General features: G+C 40.2%; 1 protein-coding gene across 3 annotated transcripts in view; it reads left to right on the forward strand.

The window, feature by feature from the left end:
- LMNTD1 (lamin tail domain containing 1) overlaps positions 1-27,127 on the forward strand; it is a 434,715-nt gene that overhangs the window by 133,365 nt on the left and 274,223 nt on the right. For all 3 annotated transcript variants that reach the window (XM_073788952.1, XM_073788949.1, XM_073788950.1), the window contains exon 4: positions 17,830-17,984. The gene's annotated coding sequence lies outside the window, so the exon portion shown is untranslated. The remainder of the gene's footprint in view (positions 1-17,829; positions 17,985-27,127) is intronic.

Raw genomic sequence — 27,127 nt, forward strand, 5'->3', positions numbered from 1 at the left:
TTAAGTGAATTAACCTGGCCAAGGTTACCTACACACAGGGAGTCATTTTGACAGACAGAGCTGAAATATTTAAACTTGTAGCTCTACACTTCTCCATCCCCCTGCTTTTCCAGCTCAAGTGAATATCTGTTTTTGTCTGGGGAGTTTAAGTAAGGCATCGTGTTGGTGACAGGGTGAATGGCTCTCACAAGGAGCCCGAACTCTGGCTTCTCAGTGAGAGCCTGAGCCTGCCTCTCCCCCATGATGCTTTGCTCCTTATCAGGGGAACGAAGACAAGTGGACGTAGGTCCCACTGTGCTGCTGCGCCTTCAAAAATACAGCACCTGTGAAATGTAAATCAAGACTTCCATTTCTGAAGCAATTGCAACAACTCTTTATCCCAGAGGATGGGTACAGTTCAAGAAGATAATTTGCAAAAGCCTTTCAAGAGTCATTTTACATTAAGGTACTCAGAAAACAAATGACTGAAAGAAACAAAAGCATTGGCCCTTCCTTTGTAAAATTTAAGATGTATCTCTACTTATACAACTTGTTCTGAAATAAGGCTGTTATTCTCCCTAGGTGGCAAATATAGTTGTAAACACCCAGCTAGCAAAGTCTTCCTCTCTGAGTGTATAGATTGCCTTGTTTCCAAGAATAATGGTTTAGTGAGGGTGTCAGCTGTCACACTTACAGCCATCACTCATGCTCCATTTGAGATGATGTTCTGTGTGGTCATCCATGCTTAGGGCAGGATGCTTATTATCCGACCAGGAAATGAGGCTTCTGACATTCTTTTTGGCTGTTAAAAATAAAACGCCTAAATATGTGTGCTAGCTCACTGCTGAGTAAACATCTTCATTCACAGGACATCTTTGATAATCTTTCCTGAGGTCATTAGAGGATGTGTGCTCCCTCTGACCACAATTGAAAGCGCTTGGGTACAGCTAGCCTGTCTTCATTGCTTAAAGATGGTGACTGCTTTTAGAAAAGGAAATATTCTAATAAAAATAGACACTCTTAAAAAGAGGTAAACCAGAGCATTGATTTCCACTATAATTCTTGTGCTGTGTTCAGCAAAGCAAATAATTCTACAAGCAATTAGGGCATACCACCTCTTTAATGTTTTCATATATTCAAGTATTTTTCTCATGTGCTTCCTTCTAAAATAATTGCTTATTATTGAATTAAAATCTGTTGAAATCAAATGTGAATCTGAATTTGTTTTATACTAGAGAAAGTGGAGAGTAACTATTTCACACTGATTGGCCCATCAGAAAAAACTTTCGATAGAAAGATTTGCTGTCATTTTCCCAAAGGATCTATCTTGGGAATCACCATTGGCGTATGTGATGGAATGGCCCAATTGTTTATTATTGAGATATAAATGATGCATAACACTGTATTGCTTTCAGGTGTATGGAATGGCGTAGTTCTGATAAAGGCAGTTGGTTAGGTATCTGGTCTTGTTTTTGCTCTTTCACCTCAACAGATGATGTCACCTTGTTACGGTTCTTCTCTAGTTACTTGATCAATGTCCATCAGGTTTCTAGATAAAGAAATGTTTCCAGAGTTTATGCCTCTGCTTGTGGATAAGTCAGTTTCTAGCATCAAAATGTCAGAGAGCTGTTGTGTTAGAAGATGAAGGACTCCAAAAGGCAGGTGGCTGGTGGTTGAGTTTTCAGATGTTTTCTGTGATGCTGAGTTAGAGGGCACATGGCAGGCTCCCTCCCTACTCATTACCGAATTCTAGATTCTTCCTCACTACTTGAGTGTGGTGGGGGTCAGTAGCATCCTCGATCCTGGAAGTTTGTGAGAGATGCAAGACCTCAGACCCCACCCTTAGGTCTACTGAGTCAGAATCTGCATTTTAAAAAGATCTCCAGCTGACCTATAGGCACGTGAAAGTTTGAGTAGCGTTTCTCTACTGAATCAAAGATTCATTCTATTTGGACTTTGCTAACCCCTCCCTTTGCCCTATTACTTTAAGCCATTCCAAATAGTCTTTACTATTCAATTTAATTACCTACAGATAGGGATTCCATGTTAGAGTCTGCCTTTTCTGGTAGGATATGAACTCAGGATTAAAAAATGGCAATACAAAAACTGGGACATTTATAAATTAAGTCTTAGACGTTCTGAGAGTGTTACATTAAAAATGTATTCTTAATGGATTGGTCTACTCAAAACTACTGGCTAAATACAATACTTCTTAAATACTGATAATTACGATAATAACATCCATACATGAAATTGGAGAAGGAGAATTCTTTTTACCTCGGAATTTCTGTATTTTGTGCTTTTGTTGGTATAATAATTTGCCATCCTTGGCAAAGGACCATATTGATTTAAACCTGAAGAAAATAGGTAAATAGATGCCGAAGTCTTAGGGAAGGTTCCCGAAGATAAGGTCCTCAGCATTTGAAAATTTAAAAGAAAATGTTTCTTCTTTTCTCTTCTTGAAGCTGGATACCATGGATAGTTTTTGAGTCACACGTGTCTGTGTCCCAGAAGACCTAGGCTTCTTTGGGGGAATGTCGCAGTTCTGTTGGCTCAAGCCACATTCAGAATCCTGGGATAGTCTCTTCATCTGACCACCCTAGGATAACATCAGTAATAGTGATTTCAGCTCAAGTCTCTGTAAGCATGTTATATTAGATGGGGTCAAAGTTTTATGAAAAGATAAGAAAAAATTATTCAAAAGTAAGCAAATAGGCAAATTACAGTACTCTAACACCCCACAAGGAACATTATTTTCTGTATGCTAATCACTATTAATTACTTAGTGTACATTATCTTCAATTCTGTTACGTAGGAAACGTTATCCTTAGAGTTCGAGAAATTGAGGCTCGGGAATTCTCTGGCAGTCCAGTTGCTAGGACTCCGCACTTTCACTGCTGAGCGCCAGGGATCAATCCCTGGTCGGGGAACTAAGATCCTACAAGCTGCGTGGCACGGCCAGAAAATAAAGGAATCTAAGGCTTAGAGAAATCTAAAAACTTTCCCAAGCTTATACACATAATAAATGACGGAGCTTTCAAACTGAAGTCTGTACTGCCCACAGATAGGATCTTAATAGGCTACATAGCTGTTAATCCCTTGACATATTAATGAGTAATTGCCGTTTCAGGCATTAGGGAGAGGCAGCTGCAGGTAGGAGGCTCCTACAATACTCCTCAGCCCTGAACACTGGAGTCCTTGGTACCACTGGCTAAGAGTAACTGTCTATTGAAATGCTAGATTCAAGTGAGCCCAGGTCGCCGAAGGCCCGGCTTGAACTGCCTAGAAGGGGTTTGTCTTCATTTGGCAATTTGTTTTTATAACTACTGTAACTTTGATCAATGCTGCTCTTATATTCTATTTCCTGAAGGTATTTTCTGTACTATTACTCTTTCTCATTTTTATATTCCTCCTCGTAAGTCCCTTTCTTTCCTTGTTATAGGCACACTCAAACCTCCATCCTAAAAAAACAACCACCACCACCCACAAACATTTTTCCTTCACCCCGATTCTCCTTCACACTATTGTTCCTTTGTTCTACATCCCATTACCCTCTCATTCTTCTTGAAAGAGTGGCTTTATCAATTACCATCTATAAATCATTATTTTTCATTCATTTCAGAACCTGTTACCCTCCAGTTTTCTCTTCCATCACTCATTGAATCAAATGTAACCTTGTTTAACAAGCTTTATTACAGTAACGTCCAATAGCCTTCCTTATGGAGGAAAACGGAAATGGAAACAGAATATAGACTATGCTTATGAAACATCTACTGTAAGCCATCTTTATGCAGTAAATTTTATGTATAATTTCTCATCTAAGCTTCATAGTAACCTTGTGATTTTTTATTTATTTATTTTAACATCTTTATTGGAGCGTAATTGCTTTACAATGTTGTGTTAGTTTCTGCTGTATAACAAAATGAATTTGCTATATATATACATATATACCCATATCCCCTCTTGCTTGTATCTCCCTCCCACCCTCCCTATCCCACCCCTCTAGGTGGTCACTAAGCACCGAGCTAATCTCCCTGTGCTATGCGGCTGCTTCCCACTAGCTATCTCTTTTACATTCGGTACTGTATATATGTCAGTGCTACTCTCTCACTTCGTCCCAGCTTACCCTTCCCCCTTCCGTGTCCTCAACTCCATTGTCTACCTTTGCATCTTTATTCCTGTCCTGCCCCTAGGTTCATCAGAACCTTTTCTTTTTAGATTCCATATATATTTGTTAGCATACGGTATTTCTTTTTCTCTTTCCGAATTACTTCACTCTGTATGACAGACTCTAGGTCCATACACCTCACTACAAATAGTTCAATTCCATTTCTTGTATGGCTGAGTAATATTCCATTGTAAATATGTGCCACATCATCTTTATCCATTTATCTGTCTATAGACACTTAGGTTGATTCCATGTCTCGGCTATTGTAAATAGAGCTGCAATGAACATTTTGGTACATGACTCTTCTTAAATTATGGTTTTCTAAGGGTATATGCCCAGTAGTGGGATTGCTGAGTCATATGGTACTTCTATTTTTAGTTTTCTAAGGAACCTCCATACTGTTCTCCATAGTGGCTGTATCAATTTACATTCCCACCAACAGTGCAAGAAGGTTCCCTTTTCTGGACACCCTCTCCAGCACTTATTGTTTGTAGATTTTTTGATAATGGCCATTCTGACTGGTGTGAGATGATATCTCATTGCAGTTTTGATTTGCATTTCTCTAATGATTAGTGATGTTGAGCATCCTTTCATGTGTTTGTTGGCAATCTGTATATCTTCTTTGGAGAAATGTCTGTTTAGGTCTTCTGCCCATTTTTGGATTGGGTTGTTTGTTTTTCTGATATTCAGCTGCATGACCTGATTGTATATTTTGGAGATTAATCGTTTGTCTGTTGCTTCATTTGCAAATATTTTCTCCCATTCTGAGGGTTGTCTTTTGCTCTTGTTTATGGTTTCCTTTGCTGTGCAAAAGCTTTTAAGTTTCATTAGGTCCCATTTTTAAATATTTATTTCCAGTTCTCTAGGTGGTGGGTCAAAAAGGATCTTGCTCTGATTTATGTCATAGAGTGTTCTGCCTATGTTTTCCTCTAAGAGTTTTAGAGTGTCTGGTCTTACATTTAGGTCTTTAATCCATTTTGAGTTTATATTTGTGTATGATGTTAGGGAGTGTTCTAATTTCATTCTTTTACATATAGCTGTCCATTTTTCCCAGCAGCACTTGGTGAAGAGGCTGTCTTTTTCCACTGTATATGCTTGCCTCTTTTATCAAAAATAAGGTGACCATATGTGCATGGGTTTATCTCTGGGCTTTCTATCCTGTTCCATTGATTTATATTTCTGTTTTTGTGCCAGTACCATACTGTCTTGATTTAGTTATTTAGCTTTCTAGCATAGTCTGAAATCAGGGACCCTGATTCCTCCAGCTCCGTTTTTCTTTCTCAAGATTGCTTTGCCTATTTGGGGTCTTCTGTGTTTCCATACGAATTGTGAAAATTTCTGTTCTAGTTCTGTGAAAAATGCCAGTGGTAGTTTGATAGGGATTGCGTCAAATATGTAGATTGCTTTGGGTAGTAGAGTCATTTTCACAATGTTGATTCTTCCATTCCAAGAATATGGTACATCTCTTGATCTGTTTGTATCGTCTTTAACTTCTTTCGTCAGTGTCTTATAATTTTCTGCATACAGGCCTTTGGTCTCCTTAGGTAGGTTTATCCCTAGGTATTTTCTTCTTATTTTTGCAATGTTAAATGGGAATGTTTCCTTAATTTCTCTTTCAGATTTTCATCATTAGTATATAGGAATGCAAGAGATCAATGTGCATTAATTTTGTATCCTGCTACTTTACCAAATTCATTGATTAGCTCTAGTAGTTTTCTGGTAGCATCTTTAGGATTCTCTATGTATAGTATCATGTCATCTGCAAACAGTGACAGCTTTACTTCTTATTTTCCAATCTGAATTCCTTTTATTTATTTTTCTTCTGTGACTGCTGTGGCTAAAACTTCCAAAACTGTGTTGAATAATAGTGGTGAGAGTGGACATCCTTGTCTTGTTCCTGATCTTAGCAGAAGTGGTTTCAGTTTTTCACCACTGAGAAGGGTGTTGGCTGTGCGTTTGTCATATATGGCCTTTATTATGCTGAGGTAGTTCCTCTATACCTACCTTCTGGAGAGTTTTTATCATAAATGGGTGTTGAATTTTGTTGAAACCTTCTCTGCATCTATTGAGATGATCATATGGTTTTTCTCCTTCAATTTGTTAATATGCTACAGGACATTGATTGATTTGTGTATACTGAAGAATCCTTGCATTCCTGAGATAAACCCCACTTGATCATGGTGTATGATCCTTTTAATGTGCTGTTGGATTCTGTTTGCTAGTATTTTGTTGAGGATTTTTGCATCTATGTTCTTCAGTGATATTGGCCTACTGTAATTTTCTTTCTTTGTGACATCTTTGTCTGATTTTGGTATCAGGGTGATGGTGTCCTCATAGAATGAGTTTGGGAGTGTTCCTCCCTCTGCTATATTTTGGAAGAGTTTGAGAAGGATAGGTGTTAGCTCTTCTCTAAATGTTTGATAGAATTCACCTGTGAAGCCCTCTGGTCCTGGGCTTTTGTTTTTTGGAAGATTTTTCATCACAGTTTCAATTTCAATGCTTGTGATTGGTCTGTTCATATTTTCTATTTCTTCCTGGTTCAGTCTTGGCAGGTTGTGCATTTCTAAAATTTTTTCAATTTCTTCCAGGTCTTCCATTTCATTAGCGTAGTGTTGCTTGTCGTAATCTCTCGTGATCCTTTGTATTGCTTCAGTGTCAGTTGTTACTTCTCCTTTTTCATTTCTAATTCCGTTGATTTGAGTCTTCTCCCTTTTATTCTTGGTGGGTCTGGCTAATGGTTTATCAATTTTGTTTATCTTCTCAAAGAACCAGCTTTTAATTTTATTGATCTTTGCTATCGTTTCCTTCATTTCTTTTTCATTTATTTCTGATATGATCTTTATGATTCATTTCCTTCTGCTAACTTGGGGGTTTTTGTTCTTCTTTCGTGAATTCCTTTAGGTGCAGGGTTAGGTTGTTTATTTGAGATGTTTCCTGTTTCTTAAGGTAGGATTGTATTGCTATAAACTTCCCTCTGAGAACTGCTTTTGCTGCATCCCATAGGTTTTTGGGGTTTTTTTTGCTGTACGCAGGCCTCTCACTGTTGTGGCCTCTCCCGTTGCAGAGCACAGGCTCCGCGGCCACGGCTCACGGGCCCAGCTGCTCCACGGCATGTGGGATCTTCCCAGACTGGGGCATGAACCCGTGTCCCCTGCATCGGCAGGCAGACTCTCAACCACTGTGCCACCAGGGAAGCCCTCCCATTGGTTTTGGATCGTCATGTCTCCATTGTCATTTGTTTCTAGGTATTTTTTTATTTGCTCTTTGATTTCTTCAGTGATGTCTTGGCTATTTAATAGCGTATTGTTTATCCTCCATGTGCTTGTATATCTTACAGATCTTTTCCTGTAATTGATATCTAGTCTTATGGCGTTGTGGTCAGAAAAGATACTTGATAAGATTTCAATTTTCTTAAATTTACCAAGGCTTGATTTGTGACCCAAGATATGATCTATCCTGCAGAATGTTCCATGAGCACTTGAGAAAAATGTGTATTCTGTTATTTTTGGATGGAATGTCCTATAAATGTCAATTAAGTCCATCTTGTTTAATGTATCATTTAAAGCTTGTGTTTCCTTATTTATTTTCATTTTGGATAATCTGCCCATTGGTGAAAGTGGGGTGTTAACGTCCCCTACTATGATTGTGTTACTGTCAGTTTCCCCTTTTATGGCTGTTAGCATTTGCCTTATGTATTGAGGTGCTCCTATGTTGGGTGCATAAATATTTACAATTGTTATATCTTCTTCTTGCATTGATCCCTTGATCATTATGTAGTGTCCTTCTTTGTCTCTTGTAATAGTCTTTATTTTAAAGTCTATTTTGTCTGACATGAGAATAGCTACTCCAGCTTTCTTTTGATTTCCATTTGTATGGAATATCTTTTTCCATCCCCTCACTTTCAATCTGTATGTGTCCCTAGGTCTGAAGTGGGTCTCTTGTAGACAGCATATATATAGGTCATGTTTTTGTATCCATTCAGCCAGTCTGTGTCTTTTGGTGGGAGCATTTAGTCCATTTACATTTAAGGTAATTATCGATCTGCATGTTCCTATTCCCATTTTCTTAATTGTTTTGGGTTTGTTATTGTAGGTCTTTTCCTTCTCTTGTGTTTCTTGCCTAGAGAAGTTCCTTTAGCATTTGTTGTAAAGGTGGTTTAGTGGTGCTGAACTCTCTCAGCTTTTGCTTGTTTGTAAAGGTTTTAATTTCTCCATCAAATCTGAATGAGATCCTTGCTGGGTAGCGTAATCTTGGTTGTAGGTTTTTCTCCTTCATCACTTTAAATATGTCCTGCCAGTCCCTTCTGGCTTGCAGAGTTTCTGCTGAAAGATCAGCTGTTAACCTTATGGGGATTCCCTTATGTGTTATTTGTTGCTTTTCCCTTGCTGCTTTTAATAGGTTTTCTTTGTATTTAATTTTTGACAGTTTGATTAATATGTGTCTTTGTGTGTTTCTCCTTGGATTTATCCTGTATGGGACTCTCTCTGCTTCCTGGACTTGATTAACCATTTCCTTTCCCATATTAGGGAAGTTTTTAACTATAATCTTTTCAAATATTTTCTCAGTCCCTTTCTTTTTCTCTTCTTTTTCTGGGACACCTATAATTCGAATGTTGGTGTCTTTAATGTTGTCCCAGAGGTCTCTGAGACTGTCCTCAGTTCTTTTCATTCTTTTTTCTTTATTCTGCTCTGCAGTAGTTATTTCCACTATTTTATCTTCCAGGTCACTTATCTGTTCTTCTGCCTCAGTTATTCTGCTATTGATCCCTTCTAGGGTGTTTTTAATTTCATTTATTGCGTTGTTCATCATTGCTTGTTTCCTCTTTAGTTCTTCTACATCCTTGTTAAATGTTTCTTGCATTTTCTCTATTCTATTTCCAAGATTTTGGATCATCTTTACTATCATTATTCTGAATTCTTTTTCAGGTAGACTGCCTATTTCCTCTTCATTTGTTAGGTCTGGTGGGTTTTTATCTTGTTCCTTTATCTGCTGTGTGTTTTCCTGTGTTCTCATTTTGCTCATCTTACTGTGTTTGGGTCTCCTTTTTGCAGGCTACAGGTTCGTAGTTCCCGTTGTTTTTGGTGTCTGTCCCCAGTGGCTAAGGTTGGTTCAGTGGGTTGTGTGTCCTTCCTGGTGGAGGGAATTAGTGCCTGTGTTCTGGTGTATGAGGCTGGATCTTGTCTTTCTGGTGGACATGTGCACAACTGGTGGTGTGTTTTGGGGTGTCTGTGGCCTTATTATTGATTTTAGGCAGCCTGTCTGGCAATGGATGGGGCTGTGTTCCTGTCTTGCTAGTTGTCTGGCATAGGGTGTCCAGCACTGTAGCTTGCTGATCATTGAGTGAAGCTGGGTCTTGGTGTTCAGATGCAGATCTCTGGGAGATTTCGCTGTTTGATATTACGTGGAGCTGGGAGGTCTCTTGTGGACCATTGTCCTGAAGTTGGCTCTCCCACCTCAGAGGCACAGCACTGACTTCTGGCTGCAGCACCAAGAGGCTTTCATCCACACAGCTCAGAATAAAAGGGAGAAACAGGGCTTCCCTGGTGGTGCAGTGGTTGAGAGTCTGCCTGCCAATGCAGGGAACATGGGTTCATGCCCTGGTCCCACATGCCGCGGAGCGGCTGGGCCTGTGAGCCATGGCTGCTGAGCCTGCGTGTCCGGAGCCTGTGCTCCACAATGGGAGAGGCCACAACAGTGAGGGGCCCATGTACCGAAAAAATAAAATAAAATAAAAGGGAGAAACAATAGAAAGAAATAAAGAGGATAAAATAAAATAAATAAGATAAAATAAAATAAAGTTATTAAAATAAAAAATTATTATTATGAAAAAAAATTTTTTAAATTAAAAAAAAACAAAAAAGAACAGACGGACAGAATCCTAGGACAAATGGTGAAAGCAAAGCTATACATACAAAATCTCACACAGAAGCACACACATACACACTCACAAAAAGAGGAAAAGGGGAAAAAAAAAAATATATATATATATATCTCGACGCTCCCAAAGTCCACCTCCTCAATTTGGGATGATTCGTTGTCTATTCAGGTGTTCCACAGATGCAGGCACATCAAGTTGATTGTGGAGCTTTCATATGCTGCTTCTGAGGCTGCTGGGAGAGATTTCCCTTTCTCTTCTTTATTCTCACTGCTGAGCTTTGGATTTGGACCCACCTCAGCTTGTAGGTCGCCGGAGGGCATCTGTTCTTCACTCAGACAGGAAGGGGTTAAAGGAACAGCTGCTTCGGGTACTCTGGCTCACTCAGGCCGTGGGGGAGGGAGGGGCACGGAGTGAGGGGCGGGCCTGCGGTGGAAGAGGCTGGCGTGACGTTGCACCAGCCTGAGGCGCGCCGTGAGTTCTCCCGGGGAAGTTGTCCCTGGATCACGGGACCCTGACAGTGGCGGGCTGCACAGGTTTCCAGGAGGGGAGGTGTGGACAGTGACCTGTGCTCGCACACAGGCTTCCTGGTGGCGGCAGCAGCAGCCTTAGCATCTCATGCCCGTCTGTGGAGTCTGCGCTGATAGTCACGGCTCGTGCCCATCTCTGGAGCTCCTTTAAGCAGTGCTCTTAAACCCCTCTCCTCGCGCACCAGGAAACAAAGAGGGAAGAAATAGTCTCTTGCCTCTTTGGCAGCTCCAGACTTTTCCCGGACTCCCTCCCAGGTAGCCGTGGTTCACTAGCCCCCTTCAGGCTGTGTTCACGCAGCCAACCCCAGTCCTCTCCCTGGGATCCGACCTCCGAACCCTGAGCCTCGGCTCCTAGCCCCCGTCCGCCCCAGCGGGTGAGCAGACAAGCCTCTCGGGTTGGTGAGTGCTGGTCGGCACCGATCCTCTGTGCGGGCATCTCTCTGCTTTGCCCTCCGCACCCCTGTGGCTGTGCTCTCCTCCGAGGCTCGGAAACTCCCCCCTCCACCACCCACAGTCTCTGCCCGCGAATGGGCTTCCTAGTGTGTGGATACCTTTCCAACTTAACAGCTCCCTCCCACTGGTGCAGGTCCTGTCCCTATTCTTTTGTCTGTGTTTTTACTTTTTTCTTTTGCCCTACCCAGGTACGTGGGAGTTTCTTGCCTAATAGGAGGTCTGAGGTCTTCTGCCAGCATTCAGTAGGTGTTCTGTAGGAGTAGTTCCACGTGTAGATGTATTTATGATGTATCTGTGGGGAGGAAGGTGATCTCCGCATCTCACTCTTCCACCATCTTCTCTAACCTCCTCCTTTTTTCATTTCTAATTCTGTTGATTTGAGTCTTCTCCCTTTTTTTCTTGGTGAGTCTGGCTAAAGTTTTATCAATTTTGTTTATCTTCTCCAAGAACCAGCTTTTAGTTTTATTGATCTTTGCTATTGTTTCTTCATTTCTTTTTCATTTATTTCTGATCTGATCTTAATGATTTCTTTCCTTCTGCTAACTTTGGGGTTTTTTTGTTCCTCTTTCTCTAATTGCTTTATGTGTAAGGTTAGGTTGTTTATTTGAGATGTTTCTTGTTTCTTGAGGTAGGATTGTATTTCTATAAACTTCCCTCTTAGACCTGCTTTTGCTGCATCCCACAGGTTTTGGGTCATCGTGTTTTCATTGTCATTTGTTTCTAGGTGTTTTTTATTTTCCTCTTTGATTTCTTCAGTGATGTCTTGGCTATTTAATAGCGTATTGTTTAGCCTCCATGTGTTTGTATTTTTTACATTTTTTTTCCTGTAATTGATATCTAGTCTCAGAGCGTTTTGGCCAGAAAAGATACCTGATATGATTTCAATTTTCTGAAATTTACCAAGGCTTGATTTGTGACCCAAGATATGATCTATCCTGCAGAATGTTCCATAAGCACTTGAGAAGAAAGCATATTCTGTTGTTTTTGGATGGAAAGTCCTATAAATATCAATTAAGTCCATCTTGTCTAATGTTGTCATTTAAAGCTTGTGTTTCCTTATTTATTTTCATTTTGGATAATCTGTCCATTGGTGAAAGTTGGGTGTTAAATTCCCCTGCTGTGACTGTTTTACTGTCGATTTCCCCTTTTATGGCTGCTAGCATTTGCCTTATGTATTGAGGTGCTCCTATGTTGGGTGCATAAATATTTACAATTGTTATATCTTCTTCTTGGATTGATCCTTTGATCCTTATGTAATGTCCTTCTTTGTCTCTTGTAATACTCCTTATTTTAAAGTCTATTGGTCTGATATGAGAATTGCTACTCCAGCTTTCTTTTGATTTCCATTTGCATGGAATATCTTTTTCCATCCCCTCACTTTCAGTCTGTATGTGTCACAAGGTCTGAAGTGGGTCTCTTGTAGACAGCATATATATGGGTCTTGTTTTTGTATCCATTCAGCCAGTCTGTGTCTTTTGATTGGAGCATTAAATCCATTTACATTTAAGATAATTATCGATATGTATGTTCCTATTACCATTTTCTTAATTGTTTTGGGTTTGTTATTGTAGGTCTTTTCCTTCTTTTGTGTTTCCTGCCTAGTGATGTTCCTTTAGCTTTTGTTGTAAAGCTGGTTTGGTGGTGCTGAATTCTCTTAACTTTTGCTTGTCTGTAAAGGTTTTAATTTCCCTATCAAATCTGAACGAGATCCTTGCTGGGTAGAGAAATCTTAGGTGTAGGTTTTTCCTTTTCATCACTTTAAATATGTCCTGCCACTCCCTTCTGGCTTGCAGAGTTTCTACTGAAGGATCAGCTGTTAACCTTATGGGGATTCCCTTGTATGTTATTTGTTGTTTTTCCCTTGCTGCTTTCAATATTTTTTCTTTGTATTTAATTTTTGATAGTTTGATTAATATGTGTCTTGGCATGTATCCTATATGGGACTCTCTGTGCTTCCTGGACTTGATTGACTATTTCGTTTCCCATGTTAGGGAAGTTTTCAACTATAATGTCTTCAAATCTTTTCTCAGACCATTTCTTTTTCTCTTCTTCTTCTGGGACCCCTATAATTCGAATGTTGGTGTGTTTAATGTTGTCCCAGAGGTCTCTGAGACTGTCCTCAATTCTTTTCATTCATTTTTCTTTATTCTGCTCTGCAGTAGTTATTTCCACTATTTTATCTTCCAGGCCACTTATCAGTTATTCTGGTATTGATTCCTTCTAGAGAATTTTAATTTCATGTATTGTGTTGTTCGTCATTGTTTGTTTGCTCTTTAGTTCTTCTAGGTCCTTGTTAAACGTTTCTTGTGTTTTCTCCATTTTATTTACAAGATTAGGATCATCTTTACTATCATTACTCTGAATTCTTTTTCAGGTAGACTGCCTATTTCCTCTTCATTTGTTAGGTCTGGTGGGTTTTTACTTTGCTCCTTCATCTGCTGCATATTTCTCTGTCTTCTCATTTTGTTTAACTTACTGTGTTTGGGGTCTCTTTTTCACAGGCTGCAGGTTTGTAGTTCCCATTGTTTTTGTTGTCTGCCCCCAGTGGGTGAGGTTGTTTCAGTGGCTTTTGTAGGCTTTTTGGTGGAGGGCACTTGTGCCTGTGTTTTGGTGGGTGAGGCTGGATCTTGTCTTTCTGGTGGGCAGGGCCATGCCCAGTGGTGTGTTTTGGCATGTCTGTGAGCTTAGTATGATATTAGGCAGCCTCTCTGTTAATGGGTTGGGTTGTGTTCCTGTCTTGCTAGTTGTTTGGCATGGGACATCCAGCACTGGAGCCTGCTGGCCGTTGGGTGGAGCTGGATCTTAGCATTGAGATGGAGATCTCTGGGAGAGCTCTTGCCAGTTGATATTACCTGGTGCCAGGAGGTCTCTGGTGGTCCAATGTCCTGAACTCGGCTCTCCCACATTAGAGACTCAGGCCTGACACCAGGCCAGAGCACCAAGACCCTGTCAGCACATAGCTCAGAAGAAAACAGAGAAAAAAAGAAAGAAAATAAAATTTTTAATAAAATTAATAAAAATTTTTATATTATTTAAATAAAAAAGGAATAAAAAAAGAAGAGAACAAGCAAACAAATCCACCAATGATAACAAGCACAAAAAACTAAACTAAGATAAACATAAAAATCAGAAACAAATCAGTTGCAGACAGCAAACCTCAAGTCTACAGTTGCTCCCAAAGTCCACCACCTCAATTTTGGGACTATTTGTTGTCTGTTTAGGTATTGCAGAGATGCAGGGTACATAACTTGATTGTGGAGATTTAATCTGCTGCTCCTGAGGCTGCTGGGAGAAATTTCCCTTTCTCTTCTTTGTTTGCACAGCTCCCGGGGTTCAGCTTTGATTTTGGCCCCACCTCTGCGTGTAGGTCACCCTCTGGCATCTGTTTCCCGCCCAGAGAGGAGGGGGTTAAAGCAGCAGCTAATTAGGGTGCTTTGACTCACTCAGGCCGTGGGGAGGGAGGCATACGGTAGTCACAGTTGGAAGGTGGGACGAGCCTGCAGTGGCAGAGGCCAGTGTGACGTTGCAACAGCTTGAGGCGCGCCATGTGTTCTCCTGGGGAGGTTGTCCCTGGATCTCAGGACGCTGGCAGTGGCGGGCTGCACACGCTCCTTGGGGGGTGTGGATAGTGACCTGTGCTTGCACACAGGATTCCTGGTGTCAGCAGAAGCAGCGTTCGCGTTGTTCGTGCCCGTCTCTGGTGTCCGCGCTGATAGCCACGGCTCGCGCCCATCTCTGGAGCTAGTTTAGGTGGTGCTCTGAATCTCCTCTCCTTGTGCACCCTGAAACAATGGTCTCTTGCCTCTTAGGCAGTTCCAGACTTTTTCCTGGACTCCCTCCTGGCTAGCTGTGGTGCACTAGCCCCCTTCAGGCTGTGTTCGTGCAGCCAACCCCAGTCCTCTGCCTGGAATCCAACCTCTGAAGCCCGAGCCTCAGCTCCCAGCCCCTGCCCGCCCCGGCGGGTGAGCAGACAAGCCTCTTGGGCTGGTGAGTGCTGGTCGGCACCAATCCCCTGTGCGGGAACGTCTCTGCTTTGCCCTCCGCACCCCTGTTGCTGCGCTCTCCTCCATGGCTCCAAAGCTTCCCCCCCACCACCCCCCATCTCCACCAGGGAAGGGGCTTCCTAGTGTGTGGAAACCTTTCCTCCTTCATGACTCCCTCCCACTGGTGCAGGTCCCGTTCCTGTTCTTTTGTTTCTGTTTTTTCTTTTTCTTTTGCCCTACCTAGGTACGTGGGGAGTTTCTTGCCTTTTGGGAGGTCTGAGGTCTTCTGCCAGCATTCAGTAGGTGTTCTGTAGGAGTTGTTCCACATGTAGATGTATTCCTGATGTATTTGTGGGGAGGAAGGTGATCTCCACCTCTTACTCCTCCACCATCTTGAAGGTCCCCCCACCTTGTGATATTTTAAATCATCATCATTATTATAATTTAAAACTTAGGGAACAGGTTCAGAGCCTTTAATAAAAATTAAGTAGAAATCTGATCCAAAGCCAGTTCTCTCTGACTCAGAATCCCACGCACCCAAAATCCCATCCTCTTTCATTACACAAGGAAAGAAAGAGAGGGAAGAAGGGAGAGAAATCAGGAAGAATGGAAAGAAAAGAGGAGAAAAGGACTGAAGGCAAGTAGGGGAGTAAAGATTTGAATTCAGGAAAGTTTCTCTGCAACAAGCAAGAGAGTCAAATTGACCATTCCATTAATTTCATTGCTCCTACTGTGTTTTAATTTTATTGTACAGGAGTACCTTAATATAGACCTAAACACAGATCATAGAAATAGAGGGGAGAAAAATCAGTATTGGTAACAAAAATGTAGTATACTTAATGGAAAGACCTCTGATTCTCTGTTCAATTATGTTTTCTACTGAAATGAAGGCGACATTTAGGGTATCTACTTGCTAATACTGCCACCTTGCTCAACTTTCTGAGGTTTTCGCTCATGTCCAAGAAACTAGAATATAGAGCTGATAGTGAAGGAATTTACTGATCCATGTGTGCTATTTAAATTTTCTTGAAATTATTCAAATTTCTCTAGCCTAGAAATCAGGGCAGAATCTCAGGACAGATGGGTTGGTAATGAGTTTTTCACCTCTTTCAGCTGCCAAGCAATTTGGAAATTGCACGAGGCCAGGCTTTGTCAGTGCAGTTTGGCACTTCAACTTGAAGACTAGTCTGACACCAGGAAATTGTCATCATCAGCTAATGCTTAGCAAGTGTGGCACGCCAAGTGTCATGAAAATGGAAAGAAAAATAATGCTCTGTTCTGATTATAGCTTCCTCACAAGTTTGGGTTGCAACTGATTTCTCTGTCAATCTAAAAGTTCAACTTCTATCCCCAGTCCAGGCACCCTTCTTAGTTTTGTTCCCATGTGTTTGATTATCTACTGGACATTTTTACTTGGATATCATGAAGATACCTCAAAGTGCCTACGCTCAAAACTGAGTTCTTGACATTACCCAAGAAAACCCTTCTTGCTCCAGTTTTTCCTGTCTTAATAAATATTAATATCATCCAACCATCTAATGGTTCAGATCTGAAATCTCTCTTGATTAATCCCCTCCCTCCCTGCACCATATCCATCCAATCGCCAAGGCCTGTTGGTTCTATTTCTTAAACATTTCCTGAATCTGTCCACTTCTCTCCATCCCCATCCCCATCATTAACTTTAGGTCACCATCAAATTTGACCCATACTCGGGTGTAGATCCCTCACTGAAGGTCACTAACTTTTCCTATTCTGCCCAATCCATTTTCTCTGTGGAGCTAGAGTGGTACTAAATATCACATCATGCCATTCTCCTGCTGGAAACCATTCCATGCTTTCCACTGGTTGGGAAATGAAGTCTGAACATCTCAGCATAACTTAGAAGGCTCTTATCCACCTCCTCAGCATCATTTCTTACCAGTTAGTCATTTAGTTAGGAAACATTTATTGTGTTCCAGACCTTGTTTAGGCTCTGGAAGTATGGTCAAAACTTACATACTATTGGGAGCACACAGACAATAAGCATGGAAACAAATAAATGAATAATGATTTTAAGTACTGACAAATATTCACCAGGGAGATTTTTGTGGGACCTGCCTCTTATAAGCTTTTCCCTATTCCATCTAAACTAACTTACATGTTTCTGACATGTGCTCCCCTATAAGCATATGTTAAAATTGTTATAATTTAGCACCCTTTATTTCTTGAGTATCTATCTTCTATGCTGGATCATTACAGATTTGGCAAGAGCAAAGATTCTTTTTAGATATTACTATCTGATCCCAGTGCCTAGCTTTTTCCTGGCATATGTCAGGTGTCTAATAAATATTTGTGAAATAAATGAATGTTACTTCCTTAGTATGAATTGATTGATAAGTTCTTATCTGGGTGAAAATAAAAAATATATGGTGAAATTAAAAATTGGATGAAAATAAAAAATATAGGCCTTCTGAAATTTGTAACTTTTCAGGTATTGTAGGCTTACATGAATTACGTTGAACTTCCCAATATAGAAATTGATTAAACTTATTCACTCCAAATCACTAAATCCTTGCAGATAATAAAATTCTATGCATTACCGATCTTTTAGCTTTTCTCATTTGCTGAGAAAACCAAATTGAGAAAGAACTTTGGAGAACTGCGAGATGAAAACAATATGGTCTGTAATTAAAACACTGCAAGGAAGAAACATAGATGGCTTCAGTGGTTAATGTATTAGCAAAGAAACAAGAAAGTGAGTTGGGATGATCATAGGTGTTGCTATGTTAACAACGTCAGTTTGTTCAGTGCATTTATCTTTCCAAGATTTATACCTGTTTTATCTGTTTTATCAAATTTTAGGTTTTTGCAAGGAGTAATAGAACAGTGTTACACCCTTCTAAAGGGAAATGCAATGACCACACGATCTTCCATTTTCAAGGCCTTTGGAGAACATTTTGTCTACCTCTGCTCACCAAAAAGCAAGAAAATCACAACAGATATCAGCTTGAATAAAGGTTTGGATTAGCTTTTATATGCTTTTTTAAAAAAATAGTTTGTCCCACCCTTAAAACAAAGTATTTGGTTACTAATTTTTACGGTTTTATCCTGCTATGGGTGAAAAAAAACTTCTGGGAGACTTTGAGTGCCAGTCCTTTATTATTTTCTTCTTAAATTTTTTCTTACAACATCCTGTAGTTTTTCTGTGGTGGTTTAGGGTATGTACCAGAGTTTCTGTTAGAAACATTAGCTTTCAAAAAAAATACATTGGCACACAATCTCCAAGAATATTTGTCTTATCAAATTATTTTAAAGATGAATACTGCTTTTTCAATCACCACCATTCCTCACCAAACTCATTGCTTGCAAATATTCCATTATATATACCTATGGTTGGAAATCAGTTACTGGGTTCCCAAATGGAAATAGTTTCAGACAGAATGCAACTAGACAATATTGTGGAAAAACCATGGGCTTTGGAGTTAAAAGCCACTAGGCCAGTGGTGTGTGATGCACACCACCCCCTTTTTCATCTCTCCACAATTCCTTATCTAAAATTTACCTCTTGAGTTCCTCAGTTCCAAACCAATCAAGGACTTGGTTTTGGTTTCTTTGCTACTGCTGGTTTAGCCAGCTTACTGTCTTTGTAGAAACTCTTACTTCTATACAGACTCAAGTATGTAAATCCTTACTGCAAATAGAAAACCTTCCACATATTTCTCAACAACTACAACGTACCCTACACTTTTCTGTACTCTCCTTTAATCTTAGGTAGCTGTCCTCCCATTCCGTAGCTTAAAACGTGAGTGAAAGATGGACTAGTAAGAAGAACCTGGCCTGGAAAAATATCTAAGGAATTCTGCAAACCTATGTGGTAGCTGGGCTTTTCAGACAAAGACTCTGAAGTCTCAACTGTTTAAAAAAAAAGAAAAACGTACAAAGATCACAATTACCAGTGGCAACATGGGAAAACCCATAGAGCATGCCACTTTCAAAACTCCTCAGAGAGTTGGTTTCCCAAATATGGAAAATATAAAACAAAACCTTCTTTATTTATAAAAACTATTTGAATTTCTAATTCTTTAGGCCTTACAGGTTTATTATGAAAACCAAATTCATTTCCCCTAAGGGGTGAGAAAGAACCACTTCCTATTGCATCAAGTTATAGAATAGCACATTTTTAAAGCTCCATCATTTGTTTCTGGGGTAGCATTACATTGTCCTCTTCTGGGTTACGTAAGTCTGCCTTGGCCTTTCAAGCACAGAAACATTTTACCCTTGACACAGTTTGGAATTTGGAACTGCCTGTGAAAACATGAATAGCTTCATTTTTCCATTTGAAAAGTCCCTAAACACAAATTGATAAATTCTCAAAGAACTTCAGTGCAGAGTTTTCAGACTAGCACTTCAACTACTAAGACCTATATTCAAAGTGTTTGAATTGCCAGAAAAAACACAGCTGTTAGTCTATATCTCAGGCAATCTGTACACCATCTTTTGGGTAGGAAGGATTACAAAATGGGCCAAAGGTTAGATGCAAGTCTTAGAAGAATGAAAAATCAGTACTGAGAGGGCACCTACCCAAAGTGCCAAATATTAGCACTAACTTGGAATATCAGAAGTTTTAAATTACTAGCCCCCAAAAAAGTCACAGTCATCCATCAGCCAATGCATCAGGTTGGGAGAAAGTTTTCTCCCAACCTGCAATTCTACTCTTGATAAATGCTCTTGTGTTTTGTTTTTCCTACGATTTAAAGGGTTGTGATGGCCTAGAAACTGGCCACCTGGGATAATTTCATGGCCTTGTGGATGGAGAGTGTCTCATGCGGTCAGGGCGGCTGTGACAGAGACAGTCTCTGACATTTTCATAAACTAAATTGAATTCTTGGCACACTCTGAACTTAGATAGCATGAGTTTCCAGCCCTGCTCCTCCTTAGCTATATCAATTCTGCTTTAATTTCTGCCCTGATAATGTGATAAAATAAAGTGGGCCATTTTTTAGTCGAACTTCAATAATGATCTGAAGTACAACAAACTGCTCAAGTAATAAAGGAGTTTGTTTCTTAAAATGCGAAAAGGATCTTTGGGTTTTCTCAGTGTCTTTTATTATTAGAGTATATGTTCATATGTCTAAGCCCCCCCCCGAGTTAGTTCAGATTTTGACTGTCCGGCTGCTAGAGAGATAAGATAAGCTTTGGGCTACGTGTAGTTTCCTACGCTCACACTCTAACTCCTGTCTTTTCTCACCACTGGTGCAACTCCCCAGTGTGTTAGAATATTCTCATGAGAAACCCTGTCCTAGATATTCTGGGATCTACTAAACAAAACCAGTTGGTTACTCATACTCTTTCACTTCAATAAACATTTCCTGAGTCTATATATCTACCTTATGTCAGCCTATACGATGTTTTGATTAATCCTCACATAATCCCTATTTTGCAGACGTAAAAAATGAGTCCAGAGAGTTTAAGTAACTTGGCCAAGGATACACAACAAATAAGCGGCATGCCAAGATGTCAGTTCATGTTCTCTGGAACTATTTTTAGATACCATTAATCACTTTGAGACCCCTTAAGCTGACACAATAGAAGCATATATCACAATGGAAGCCATGTGTCTCCGGAACTCCTGGGACTAGTAAGGGGTTCAGTGAGTTCCCAATATGGCCCAGGGAGTGCGTTCAAGGACCTGATTTGCATTTTCTCCCTGACATTGGGTTTTGTGGCTGCTGAAGATGTAAAAATTTGATCAACAGTATACCAAACTGATATTTCCATTTCAGAAAACTTATACAACTTATAACCAATATTAATTGCATGGAATATCAAAGACCTGTTATTCCATAGGCCTCAAGAGAATTGTAACCAGCACCTAAACATACACATTTCCTAATTTAGAATTTAATGAACTCCCTCCTAGCTTCTTGTTACTGGCTACTTTATTAAACGTAACGAATGGCTTCTCTTAGGCAACTCCTTTTTTCAGGGTGCAGGTACAATGAGACTCTTTCTGGCAGCTGTAGCTGTGATTTTAATTGGATTGATGCCACTGTGATCCAAACTTCAGGATCTCCCAATGGAAATCACAGAACTGTTTGAGTAGGGGGAAACCTTAGAAATCAACGAGTCCCAAAGTCTCAAACTGACAGCCCCCAGGCCACAGATGGCCTCGTTGTTTGTTCATCACAGTGATGACCCTAGTTGAATTCTTATAATTTTTTGAATTGGTTGCCAAAATTTTCAAGCAAGCGTATTTCAAATAAAAATCTAAATGTTAGGCTTCTCTTGAAAACTTGGAATATTAGGCAGCACTGGGCCTGCATTCCTGCATAGAAGCCACCAGCCACAGTGGATAGCAGGTGCTTCTGCAGATGGGGGCTGATCTCTCCAGTGTGACTCCATTGGGGCATTCCCTGATGGGCTGGCAGTGTTGTAGTCAGTGGTCTGTTGACGTTAATCATTGTGTTTGTATTATTATTTTCTTGTAGTACAGTTAAGAAGAAAGAAAATATTTCTGTCTTTGTCAGGAATGGGAAAACAAAATATAATCTGAGGGGGTACTGTGTTTAAAAAGAAAGAAGAAAGCAAGCGTCTTTGTGGAAGAGAAGAATGTGCCTTTTGGTTAATATGCAAATGAAGCATCTCGGCTTCAAGTACATTTATGCTATTTGCTTGACCCTGTAAGCGTTTGAGAGCCACAATGTAGTCTTATTTTAGCGATCTAAACACAGTGATGGAAAGAAGTTAAATGGCTTCCTCAGGACCAATGTTTTTAGGCCATAACTAGAGTGAAGGTCTCCTCACCTTTTAGTATATTGCTTGCCATGTGGGAGATATCAAATACTTGAATTAATTTGTGGGCTGAAATCTAAAAATATTTATCTTAATGTTTTGAAATGTTTTTAGAAAAAGGAGGTGAATTAAGACATGATATTAAAGAAATTTATATAAATTAAAAATGGGCACACAAACTGGCGGGTGTAAATTTCATTCTGTGTGGACTTTGGAGTTAGATAAACCTTTCCTCTTATCAGGTCCTTAATCAAGAGAGCCTTTTACCATCTTCTGTGTCTGTCAGGTATGTATTTTGTGCAACTACTGCAGAATTGTACTGCAGTGTATCTCAAATCAAACTATTAGGCTAGAATAAATACTTTTAAGAAAAAGGTTTCTCTCTCTCTCTCTCTCTCACACACACACACACACACAAGCTCAGAAAAATAGCCTGCAAAATTTATATTTAATCATTCATATTTTTCAGTGTCACATCCTTTTTGTCTTTTTTCCTCTATTACTATAAGATTTAAATAGCTCTTTGGTTAAATTAAATGTTTCCCTCCTACCCATAAACACTAACAGAGAGTCTCAGGAAAAATTGAAAAATAAAGACATAGAAAAGAGAGGCCTGTTTTCACACCTTAATTTTTTTCAATCCAAATTAATCACAGGGGTCAGCTCTTCAAGGCACAACTATCTTAAGAAGATATGGGTCCATTCCTTACCTTATGAAACCACCCAAGAAATCAATCCAGACACTTTTCAAGGTCCTCCAGACACAGTTGTTCTACATGTTAAAGGGAGGTAGGGAAGTTTCTATACATGCCAAGTTTCTAGAACCTGAGTGTACCCTCTTAATATTTCATACTATCTCCCAAATTTTTTATTGATTTCTGTGATTAGTATGATTTTCTTTCAGAGGAAGAGATTCCAAAATGACAACCATGCTTAGAAATCACTCACAACCTTTCTTCATTGCCAGAAAGGCGTTTCTCATGTTTACCCTAGACACTGCATGAGTACCTTTACAATCATTGCCTCTGTTTAGTCATGTTAAACAGAAAACAGCTGATCACCATGCTCAAAAGAAAATTATTTTTTCCCCTCTAATTAGTCTCACCTCAATCTTCTTTTCTGTCATTTAATAATTGTGGATTTTTAAAAAGTGGTTCAAAGATAAGGCCTGTGTGATGTCAGTGATCCCAAAGGAGGGTTAAAAGGTGGTCGAGGATCCCGGTGCTGCATCATCCCAGCGTATCTGGAGGTCCCAGACCCTTGTGTTATCCTGAGCAAACACCACAGATTTGGTCCACTCCTGCTGCCCTGCCCTGGTGGAAAGGCCCAAAGGCATCAGTAACCTTGACGGGGAGATATATACCTCAAGATGCCAGCATTTGTTCTTGAGGCAGCACATCATGGCAGGAAGAGCACAGAAGGTGGACCATCCACCCTGGCCTGCATTCCTCCTCTACTACTTGTTTAAATTTAATCAAATTACTTCACTTCTCTCAGCCTCTCTTTCCTAGTATGAATCATGGGGAAATGATGATAATAGTAATACCTACTGTCTTAGGTCCGTTCCTGGGGAAGTAGACTCTGAGATTTGCAGGCAGGGGGTTTACTGTGGACACCGCGGTATCCACGTCTGTGGGAGAGTGAAGGAAACAGGACTGGACAGAGGGTGGTGTTGACCTACAGCTCAGTCACAGCAAACACCTCAGCTCATGCCACAAGGAGCTGGGCAGCTAAGGTGGCCCTTCAGAGTCACCCACCTTGCCTCAGTCAGTCAGGGAAAGAAGCATGACCATGTGTGATGTGGCTCTCTTCAGCAGAGGGCAATTCCCGAAGAGTAACACAAGCCCCCAGCACTGCTGGGACACAGGGAAATGAGAGCATCAGTTCTCTAGGGGAGATCAGGACAGGATGCCGTGCACCCACGCCACCTGCCTTGTGTGGTTCTGTGGGGGTTACATAAGAAGCTCCATGAACAGCATTTTATACAGTGACTGGCACACAGTTTGCTATAAATATTCAGTAGGGACTGATAAAGAATTCACTATTTGAAGATACTAGAAGAGACACTGAGCATGCTTAGGAAAGTATAAAAATAAATAATGAACAGACTGTGCCCTGAAAAGATCACAGTTGAATGGTGTAAGACCTGAACTAGAAGCTATAGAGAGTCTAACCCTCCTCATCATTGCATACGCCTTTATAATATCCTTCAGTGACCAAATGGATACCAAATACTCTCTATAGTGTATTCCTGACCTTAAGCATCTTGTGGTCTCATTGGAGAACCAAGACTTATATGCACGGAAAAACCCAATAACAGCATGCTGTACAATTAAGTGTCCAATTGTGTGGCAGGGACGCTAAGTGGTGAGGCAGGTCAAGCTTGGAGAGATGGGGGTGCTGGATTCGTCAGGAGAGATTTATGGAGGAATGGATTTGACTTAGACATTGTCACGTGCCTAGACATTGGACGGATGGAGGGAATGAGGGAACTCCAGACTGAAGAAGAGAATGAATGAAGGGTCTGGCCATGTCTGTGTGTGGTGAGGACAGCAATGGAGATTTTATATTGACACATGCTACTAAATAGACCTCTACTAATCAGTGGAATCGGACTACTTCTGTGACAAATTGTGGCATTTATGCCTAATCCTACAAGCACTCTAGGAGTTTTGAGTAACGTGGATGAAACTTGGTAACAGAAAGATTGATCTGTTGGTACTGAATAAGATGAGCTCTACAAGGAAACCAATATTATGGGGAACCTCCCAGGTACTTCTTTCAGTCTCTTCTACTGATTTTGGTAAGTAATCCAGGGGACAGATATTGAAGCTGAGACTAGAGGCTAGAATTGGACACCCGGATATCAGACGCTTTGTGGGGAGGTTTTAGCAGAAAGGTAGTTTATACAGAGGAAAAAGCATAGGCTTTGGATCCAGACTTACAATGTAGGAGTTCAAATCATGATTCCACAATTTATATGACACATGACCTTGGACAGGCTCCATAACCACCCTGCCCCTTTATGTTTCCATCTGTAAAATGAAGTCAATTTTTCCCACCTTACCGTGTTGTAAGGACAAAATGATAACAGATATAAAATGCATCAAAGTTGCCTGCTAGACTTATAGAAGATATTCAATAAATGCTATTGTTATTGTTGTCAATATTATTATTACACCCATGTCAGAAGTCTTTCTTCTCTCTCTTCCTTAAACTTATACTTTGGATTTGTCTCTGGTTGTCTGGGAATTCATAGTGCTTAAAATAAAAGGTAGCACTTAAATTCCACTCTTAAGGTCCATCATCCTCTCTCTTGAGTGTTGGAAGGAGCAAGGCTGAAGTTAACTGGTACCTTCCGTTGGTGGATGGAAGTGCCTTTATGAGAGGTTACTGGTAGGAGGCACCACCCTTCAAATTTCAACTCCATACTAATTATTCCACCTCGAGAGCATTTATTTTTGCAAGTCTTGAAGTATTTTCTAGAGCAGCCTATTAAACTGTCAACATCTCCAATGGAAGGTCCCGCTAGATATCTCTGTTCAGACAGGTCCCTCTTTTACATCTCGCCATCACCTTGCCCTGGAAAGGAGTAGAGCCTGGTGGTCAGGAGCAGACCTGCAGGTCAGGAGCTGTGCCTATGAAAATTAAGTAGAATTTAAAATTCGTTTTCTCAGTGGCAAATAGCCCCATTTCAAATGCTCAATAGCCACACGTGGCTAGTGGCTGCTGTATTGGACAGCACAGATTATAGGACATTTTGATCATCACAGAAACTTCTTTTGGACCTTGCTGCTCTAGAGCCAAACCAACTGGATTTAAATGCTGTCTAACACTTATTGTCTGTGTGACTTTACCCAGGCAATTTAAGCTTTCTGTGCCTTGGTTTTATCATCTATAAAATGAGGATATAAGTGCCAACTTTTGGGAGCATTCATGAGAATTAGATGAGTTAATATATATAATATATTTAGAGCAACCCCTAATTATCATCTGGTATTTTCTCAGTAACTGTTAGCAATTACTATTTATCAAAAACCAGGAAAAACAACACCTATTTCAGAAAGAAAACATAGAATGTATAGATGAAGGGTGGGGAGCTCAGAGTAGTTGCCCATTACCTGTGTTCCCAAATTCCGTATGATACAAAATCGTTGTGGGACTCATCATAAGACATGATGATCTTCTGTGTCTATGTCTGTTTTCTTTACTAGACTCCATGCCTTGGGAATTCAAGGACTAGTGTCTTATTCCTTTTCATACCCCTGGCACCTGCCATGGGGCCTTGAGCACACATGACACTCAATAAGTACTTTATTTTCAACATTGTTGAACTACCTTAAGTGCTCAAGAACTGGCAGCCTTCTTATTTATTAATATCTTAGAGGGAATAGTAGGATTGGAGTTTTGCTAATTTCAGTATATTTTTAACCAGATAGAGACAATGAACTTATGATTAGGTTTAGGGACAATGGGGAAGAATATTTAAAATCAGGAACGGATGAGACTATCCAGAATGGATGATCACTTCACATGTTGGGGACAAATTGAAAGGAGGGAAAGGAAAGAGCAAAGAGAGGAAATAGAGTTGATAAGTTGTCTGGGAGAAAGTTCAAAGACAAATTTTCCCTTCTTCAACATTTTACCACAGGCATATCCTGAAACCCTAGATATAATTATCTTGGCTGGAATGCCTGGGCTAGAGTAAACAGAAATCTGAGCGTGTCAACAAATTATTTAATTAAGCAGAGTAGGTGGCGATGTGAAAGCAAAATCGTAACGTGCAACAGGATAATGTGATTGAAAGCTTCAGCTGTGATGGAATGCAGAGAGAGTAAGACAAGAGAGAAAATGACACAGTCCTGGGGACCAGACTCTGGACCTGGTTAGCCAATGTGAAAAATGAAACAAGAAATAAGATTCTTTTAATGGAACTCTATTATTCCAGAAAACACTTCTTGAGGATAAATATACATTTAAAAGCAACTGAGATTAAGCCATCACTTTAGATGAGCAGGGGTCAGGGGCAGGACTGCGAGTGGCATTAAAAAGGGCCTCAGGATTTGTGCCATCAGCATAAAAGTGCAGTTACAATTAAAAACAGAAATGAAGTGACTAAGAAGTAGAAAAGCTAGAAATGAACAGATGGCCGGGCAAGCAGCTTGCTAGGCTGCTCAAATTGGATATATTTTATATTTCATTCCAAGTTCACAAATATTAGGACATTAAAATGCATGAAACATGGTGTGTATCTCATCTTGCCATGTTTTTATTACTAAGTTAGAAAGAATTAGGCTGCCCGGAATGTATGCAGATGCATCAGTCTAAGCAAATGCTGAGTCAGGGGGGATCAGGAAGGTCAGCTGGG

Source organism: Tursiops truncatus, chromosome 11, assembly GCF_011762595.2.
Source record: "Tursiops truncatus isolate mTurTru1 chromosome 11, mTurTru1.mat.Y, whole genome shotgun sequence".
Taxonomy (NCBI): Eukaryota; Metazoa; Chordata; class Mammalia; order Artiodactyla; family Delphinidae; genus Tursiops; species Tursiops truncatus.